The sequence below is a fragment of the Limulus polyphemus genome, unplaced genomic scaffold (genome assembly GCF_000517525.1).
Source record: "Limulus polyphemus unplaced genomic scaffold, Limulus_polyphemus-2.1.2 Scaffold575, whole genome shotgun sequence".
NCBI lineage: Eukaryota > Metazoa > Arthropoda > Merostomata > Xiphosura > Limulidae > Limulus > Limulus polyphemus.
The window spans coordinates 410,770-418,835 of record NW_013666185.1 but is presented as its reverse complement, the minus strand read 5'-3'; the positions used below and the strand labels follow the sequence as shown (position 1 = coordinate 418,835).

General features: G+C 32.0%; 1 long non-coding RNA gene across 1 annotated transcript; it reads right to left on the bottom strand.

The window, feature by feature from the left end:
* Nucleotides 1-221: 221 nt before the first annotated feature.
* LOC111085721 lies at nt 222-2,129 on the bottom strand. Its single transcript, XR_002610530.1, has 2 exons — nt 1,008-2,129; nt 222-923 (listed from the first exon to the last, which is right to left on the bottom strand). It is a non-coding gene; the product is annotated as an uncharacterized LOC111085721 (long non-coding RNA).
* Between the last annotated feature and the right edge of the window lie 5,937 nt (nt 2,130-8,066).

Sequence of the window (8,066 nt, the reverse complement as noted above, 5' to 3'; positions counted from 1 at the left end):
TTGCCTAGAAAAAAATCTGATAAGCCAAAACATACCCCATGGAACCAAAATACGATGCTTAAAAACTTATTGATAAGTCCTAAGCAAATAGGATCATACAGTATTTTGTTCTTTTTTTTTATTAAAGGTTTTTTTTAATTTCTACATTTTAATAAACATACATCAAATAATGACAAGAGAAAAAAATACATGTTATAAAGATCACACAAAATATATTCGAGTTAATTTTAAACATTTTATTTGGCAAACTTATTCACAGGGATAAGTGTACAAGAACCAAACTGGAGTAATACATCAAAAACGAGAGTTTATCAAAGTGTGAATTAAAATAAATATACCTATGAGTGGAGACACTGCAAGATCCCTGCTTCCACACACCATTCATTAGAAACAATGTCCTTCAACTTAAACAGTCATAATGGCGATAGGCAGAGGCTTACAGGTATATAGTGAAGATCTGAGTAATGGACTGTTTTTAGACCCTGTGCACAAGCTGGAAGAACCATGAAAGTGGAATGAAAAAGGATGAAGGCAGGCACTTTGTTGACATGCGCAATCCGATATGTCGAGTTTTCCTATATTAAGCTCTTTTAAGAGTTATCACAGCTATAGAATTATGTTATGGCCATATTACACTGAAATGTTAGAAGATTTCCATAAACCCCTGCGTCCCTGACGACTGTAACTAATATTACATAATTCAGTTTTTCTGTAAACTGCACGAATGGATGTATGTATGGACGGTACTCGAGATAACACACACACACACAAATCATTATACCCTCGTGACATTCACCAACCACGCAGGTTTGGTTCACCAAAAAATACTGTTCTCTCCGAGTCTGTGGACTTGACAAAAAAGTGACACCTTCAGGTATGAATACAAAACAGGACACTTACTTGTATTTTTCCACAAGAAAAACCTAGTTATTAGAGCAGGGACCGGACTATGGGAACTAGCAGCCATTGTGGCCTGGCCTAAACTACACCAACTATTTGTTATAAACCTAGTTATTAGAGCAGGGACCGGACTATGGGAACTAGCAGCCATTGTGGCCTGGCCTAAACTACACCAACTATTTGTTATAGTGGTGAACGAGAATTAAAAAAAGAAAACACGTTAACGTCATATGTGAAACGTGAAATGTATCAAATATCACCTCATAACAAAATACGATTTTAATTGACAGATGGGCAGAGACAACTCGTCCAGAAAAAACAAACAAAAGAAAACGTGATGAGCTGATAATCCTTTGTTTACTATATGTTTTGCCTCTGCAACAACAACAACATACTGAAGGGTTTATAATACCATACTATTGGTCATAAAGCCTCTGCATTTCACTATAGAAATACAATCTTTATCGACGAAAACTTTATTGAAGCTTCTTGAATGCCTGTAGGTGTCAGTGAAATCACATATTTTATTGAATGTTCTCTTGGTATGCCATTAACTTTCCCTTACAATTGTTTGTGGCCAACGATACCTCGCTGTAGTTTGTAAGTGGTATACTCTGAAGTATTACAGTGAGAACAGCTAGCCACTGTGTTCAGGATATAGTAATGGAAAATGTGAATAATTTCTAGCGAAAGAAAATGTTTTAGGTTTTACAGGGAAACGATATCTTGCAGTGTCTCTTTTCACACACACACACATGGACACACTCATAAAACAACAATATTAACTTGTCAACTATTCACGAATCTTACTCACAAGCAACTCGGGTTAATCAGATGAAAGGTACTTTTTAACAAAGTCAACTGTCATACGTTTTATTAATGATTCATTGATTTTAATATATGATAGATAATATGAGAGATTTAGGCTTTGTAAGCATTTCTTACTAGTAGGCTACTTTGTTCAATACATTTTACTTTTACTTATTAAAATATTCACGTTTTATATTCGAATAATCGATGTTCGCTCACTGTAAGCTACTAGTTTTATCACAGTAAGTAAATGTGTTTATTTACTAGAGACATCTAACAGTATTTACCAGCAAACTGATCATTATACTCATTTTTTATGCAAGTGTTACTTATAGTCTTAGACCGTTAAGTCATCAGTTTTAACCTAGTGACTGTGGAGAACAATTCAACATTAAGATTATAAACAAAATGTTCATAAAAATATGCTAGCTTAGTTAATAGCCTGAAGAGTGTACTAGGAAGTAATCTAGAGACGCAGCATTGACTCCAGCCAAGTAAGATGAATGGAGTAACTCTGCTGTGACTCTACCTATAGGGCCGAACTTTTGGCCAAATCTAGGGTATTACTGCAGCTTTTACATATGCAGGAATGAAATTAGTCTTATGTTTCTAAATAAATCTAAACATTTAAATCACATTAAAAATAACAATTCATACCTGTTTTACATTAAGAGAAGTAATCAAAAAAGTAACGAAATTATTGTTGTTGTTGCAGAAGCAAAACATACAGTAAACAAAGAATGATCGGCACAGAAAGAAATTCTACTGGTAGATATTAACTTGAACTAAGGTTTGACAACTGTAGCACATGTTCATTTTACTTACTAATGACCTATTTATGTTCTTACTGGTCATGTTATTTACCAATAAGTTTTCTTTGACATAATAATACCTTTAGTGTATTTTTCTTCTTCTTTTTTACTCATAAGCAGCCACCTTACTTACCAGTTACATACTCATGTTACCTGCTAATACTCCTCTAGTCTCTAATAAAGTTGATAAAAATTCCTTACACAATAAAAGTGACTAAAAGAGTAACTAATTGTGGCAATCTAAAAAAAACAGTTCGAAAATGATAAGGAAATCCAACTATATTAATACAAACTGTCAAAGTAACAGACAAAAAAAAAAAGAGCTGTTACGAGGCAAATCAACTAATAGCCTTTGTTTAAGACCATAATCTTAACATTGATTTTAATGGACGATGATACCAAATGAAATTCACAGAAGTTCAAAGTCTAATATCTGTGTATAAGTTCTATTTTAAAATAATTATCCTATATGGGTATATGCTATATTTATGTATAACATCACAAAACATTTCTCAAATTATTGGTTTCTCACAAATAATAAAGGGCACCAGTTTTTTTTAAGATATTATTGACAAACGCTTAGGTTATTTTTTTTTCTAAATTAATAAGATGTCGCCTTGACATGAACAATTAAATAAAAAACTACCATTTCAAGAAATATTCACACCAATATAATTACGTAACTTCCTATCACATCGAAGTCATTTCCAGAAATATATAGAAAAATACAGCGACATTTCAAATGCTGATATTACACCAGTCTTCTTTTCGACATAAAGTATCATTCTAGAATCTAACGTTGCGAAACTGATCTCCATGGCATTGTAAGGTAAGATACTTTTTAGTTTGGAATAATATTGCAGATATATATAGCTGAAAATAACTCATGCGTTCGGCTTTTTTCTGCTCACTTTAATAGATACTGTTATTACAAATATGTAAGATATATAAACGGGAAGGGAGATCTGAAGCTATCATACCTCTAAAATTTGGTGCTATAATTAGCCTAGAAAAATATCTTTTTATAACTAAAATAAAACAAATACGTTAAAAACATATTTCGACTAGCTAGAAAGATAACAGAGAAAAATAAAGCTGAACAGTAGATTAATAGTTAAAGAACTATTATTTGAAGGGTCAGCAGATAGGAATAATATATGGAAATATAATAAAGTTATTGAAGTAGTATGTGTGAAACAATACCACCTGATAGAATAAAAACATATTTTCAAAATGAGAAGTATGCATCAGTTGAAATACTCTTTGAAAAGCTGCTCAAATATGGAGAAAATACTTGGAAAGTTATTGAATACGAAAGGAAAGAATGTATGGTAAGTTTTTGAATGGGTGAAAGAAAGTGCCGTTTAGGAAGTTGTTCAACAAGAAGAGAAAATAGTGTTTGGAAAATTGTTGTATAAGAAAAGAAAATATTGTTTTATATGTTGTTGAATACTGTTTGGTTAGTTGTTGACTAAGGAAGAGAACACACTGTTTGGGTAGTTGTTGAATAAGGGAAAGAAAATTCTATTTGGATAGTTGTTGAATAATAAAGAGAGCATATTGTTTGAGTAACTGTTGAATAAGGATTAGAACACAGGGTTGTTGTTGAATAACGAAGAGAGCATATTGTTTGAGTAGTTGTTGAAAAAGAAATGTAACATACTGTTTGGGTAGTTGTTGAATAAGTTGTGATCAATGGATGTAAAGAAGTTAAAATTGCTGTCTGAAAAACTGCTTACGGTAAAGTGAAGCGAAAAAAGATTAGGACACTAACAAGTAAAATAAGAGAGACGCTGTTTATAAGAGAAATATCATTAGAAATTCCACTGTAAGGTTAAACAAAAATTACCTTGTTAGAGATAAAAAAAGGGGATAGTAACATTTTTTAGGATAAGTAAAAAATGATTTGGTTATATATATATATATATGAAATAGGAAATGTGTTAAGATGTGCTTCTTAGTAAAGAAACAGAGGTATTAAACAAATTGTAGGTTAGTCAACTCGCGTAACAAGATTTCTAAACATGAATGGGTGTTTAGTGCTATTTAGTCAAATCTATAGCGTCCATGGCAAGTACTTTAGTTTCAATAAAAGAATAACGTAGTTGTCATGTAAATATGCTGCCTTTATAACGTTCCACATACTAGTGTTTGAATAGGCGGTGTTCAATGATTGCTGTATAAAACGTTATATATATATATATATATATATATAAACTGAATAACCGTATTACAACGAAACAAATAATGTGAAAATTGAAATATTTCCTAAATGATCGACAATTCCAGCAGAATTCATTTAGCAAACAGATGCTGTAGTACTTGGACAGAAAAATACGTGTTTTTTTAAAAAAGAAACTCCATGACGAAACTATTCAATTAACCTATAGAGAAATATGGGAAAGCGTTCTATTTTTGAAAGTAAAATATTCATAAATAATAACTCTAAACATGATGGCTGGATAATAATAAAGTATATGGATTAATTAATACGCTTTGACACAGAACTACACGAGGATGTTTAACCAAAACACTCTATATTATTCTCAAACTACGAATATATATATATATATTCAATAACACTATAAGGTATATATATATATACCAACGTTTGTGATCGCTGGCTAACAAATTCATTAACTTTCAAATGCACACAAGCTGTACGATAAAACTAAACAACTTGTATTCAAATCATTGCAAATAGGCAAGAAGTGTTACGTTGCCATGAAAAACACAAAATTCTCCGTTTTACAATTCCACTCAACTTTATATATGTCAGATAAAGTTAACTGATAATATAATCTTTTCATTAAATCTGTTTGTAGTATACTAAATTGTTTACGCTATAAACGTAACCATTTGAGGACTAATATTTCTCTTAATTAATGTAACATATTTGCAAAAAGTACATTAAATATTGAATATACAGGAAAATCTAACAAATGAACACAGAGTTCGGTGAACCCATATTGGCTGGGAACGTGCGAAATGATCGAAGCCAGATAGGCCTGTAGATGTTCTCTCTCTCTTGGTGAGAACACGTTAAGTGCCAAAAACAGCAGTTCTTGACCTTTCTATCTCATGGATTCGAGTGGCGATGACCACAGATGTTCACAGTGTATTTTGATGCATCGGCTGAGTAGAAATTAATGATAAACTCTTGGTTAGACCAATAAGGTCTACTTGATCTTCCCATTAACCATTGACATCTGAGAACACGATCTCCCACTAGCATCTCGTGTCTTTCTCAAAGAAACATATTCCAATACTCACAATAGAAACCGTCGTATAAAATTTTCATAACACCTTTATATTTTCATGAAAACGTGACAAGTTACTGATAAGAAACATTCATTAAATATTCTGGTTTTAGTTCACAGAAAGACAGTCTGTAACGACTTAAGTGCTACTATTATACTTGTTTTGGTTTTTGTTCGCATCTCCTCTGTTTTCAGGAATACCCAATGAAGATATCTCGCTTTTACGTGAAAGCCTATGGAGTTTCACAACTTTATATCAAGTGTTCGGATGACTATGAAATGTACATCGAAAGCATCATCTTTAGAACACGAATTCAGTACTTTTTTTTTTTTTTACTCTAATGTGCTGGCGCTTACAAAATATGAATAGGCTACTCTAATAGACAACACATTAGACAACATATTTGGTCACTTAACCGTAAGTGAAAGGCTAGGCCCACACTCAGCATATGCAAATTAACATATACACAAAATTTCCTACATTTACAATGAGATTGCCACATGGAGATGTCACGCTTTATCATTGAAAATGGTGTTTGTACAGCCACACTAGGATGAAGGTACGCACTAGAACTGGAAGTTACATTAAAAAACAAACCCACTCTAATAATGATAATAATCGTAGAAACATCCAGAAATTGACTTAACTTGTAGCAAATGGGAGGTTGATTAGTTAGTGTATTTGGTTTGGTGTTAAGCACAAAGGTGCACAATGGGCTATCTGTGCTCTGTTCACTGAGAGTATCGAAAACCAATTTTGAGTGTGAAAAGCTTTCAGACTTTCTGTTGAGCCACTGAAGGGCTGAAAGGTTAATAAAGGAAATATTTATTAAAATAGAAATTCATATATATATGTATATATTCAGTTTTGCAATAGTCATACGAAACATTTAGGTAGCTGACTGATATTCAAAGACTATACACCTACCCCACATTAATTATAACATTTAAGAAAATTCCGAAGCTTGATAATATTTTACTTGCAACGTCTTAATATGTTCTAGTTCAATGAGCTTATTTCTTTGTTTGTAGTTAAGCACAAAGGTAAACAAAGAGCTATCTGTGCTCTGCCCATCACGGGTATCGAAACCCTGTTTCTAGCATTGTAAGTCCACAGACATACCTCTGTGCCGCAGGGGGGTAGCTTATTTCTGATGGTAAAATTGCAAATTTCTATGTCTCGTTATAAAAACGGTTACTAATTAATTAAAATTAGGTGATTATATATGCTACTATGAAACAGTATCGTAAATGTATTTTGCTACCTCGATGCTTTCATTGAGACTATATTAATTCTTATTGGTTTAGTTACATCATATTCACCTATTTCTTTTAATTATCAGATGGACTGACTGAAATGATGTTGTTTTGGACAAATGAAGCATTTAAATACAATAATCTCGTTTACTAACGCTCACATTGAGATTAAATCAAGTTTGATTAGATTTCAACTGATTATTAATGACTGGAGACGGCTTGAATGGGTAAAGAAGAAAAACTTTAATATAAGTTTAACATAACAGCAAATGTATAACGTTTCGACAAGGTTTTGTCATCATCAGGTACAAGTAATTTACACTGACACGGATATATATATACACAGTATTGAACAAAGAAGTCACATGACCGGAACTGTTAAACTTATATTAAAGTTTTTCTTCATTACCCATTCAAGCCGTCTCCAGCCATTATTAGTCTCAAAGTGGGTTCCTCGTCACCGAATTTCAACTGATTATGTTAAACTGATATTGTGGCTTTCCAACAAAGCATTTAAATTACATTTCCCACACTGGAGCTCCTCTTGTTATTAACATTCATATAATTCTAATTCTTTCTAAACGTTTTATCATAATATACAAAAGAAAAAGCTTCAGACCTAGAAATCAGAAAAAGCTGTGTTATGCAGTTTATGTGAATAAAATTTACATCAGCTATGAAAATTAACTTTTTATACTCAATATTTAACCATATTAATTACCAATCATTTATAATTAAACCTCTACAAATAGCCTCATAGTTTGAAGGGCACATGCAGGTATGTGAATTTTAACTGTTTTAATAAGTTATATAGAAGTGTTTCAATGTGGCAAGAATAACTTTTTAAGTTATACAGAACTACGTGTTTCTGTGTGGTTTGAATAACTTCTTAAGTTATACAGAACTAAGTGTTTCTGTGTGGTTTGAATAACTTCTTAAGTTATACAGAACTAAGTGTTTCAATGAGTTAAACTTGATTTATGGTGGCTGATACAGATAAAATTTTCATGGTGAACAAGTTTTGCAA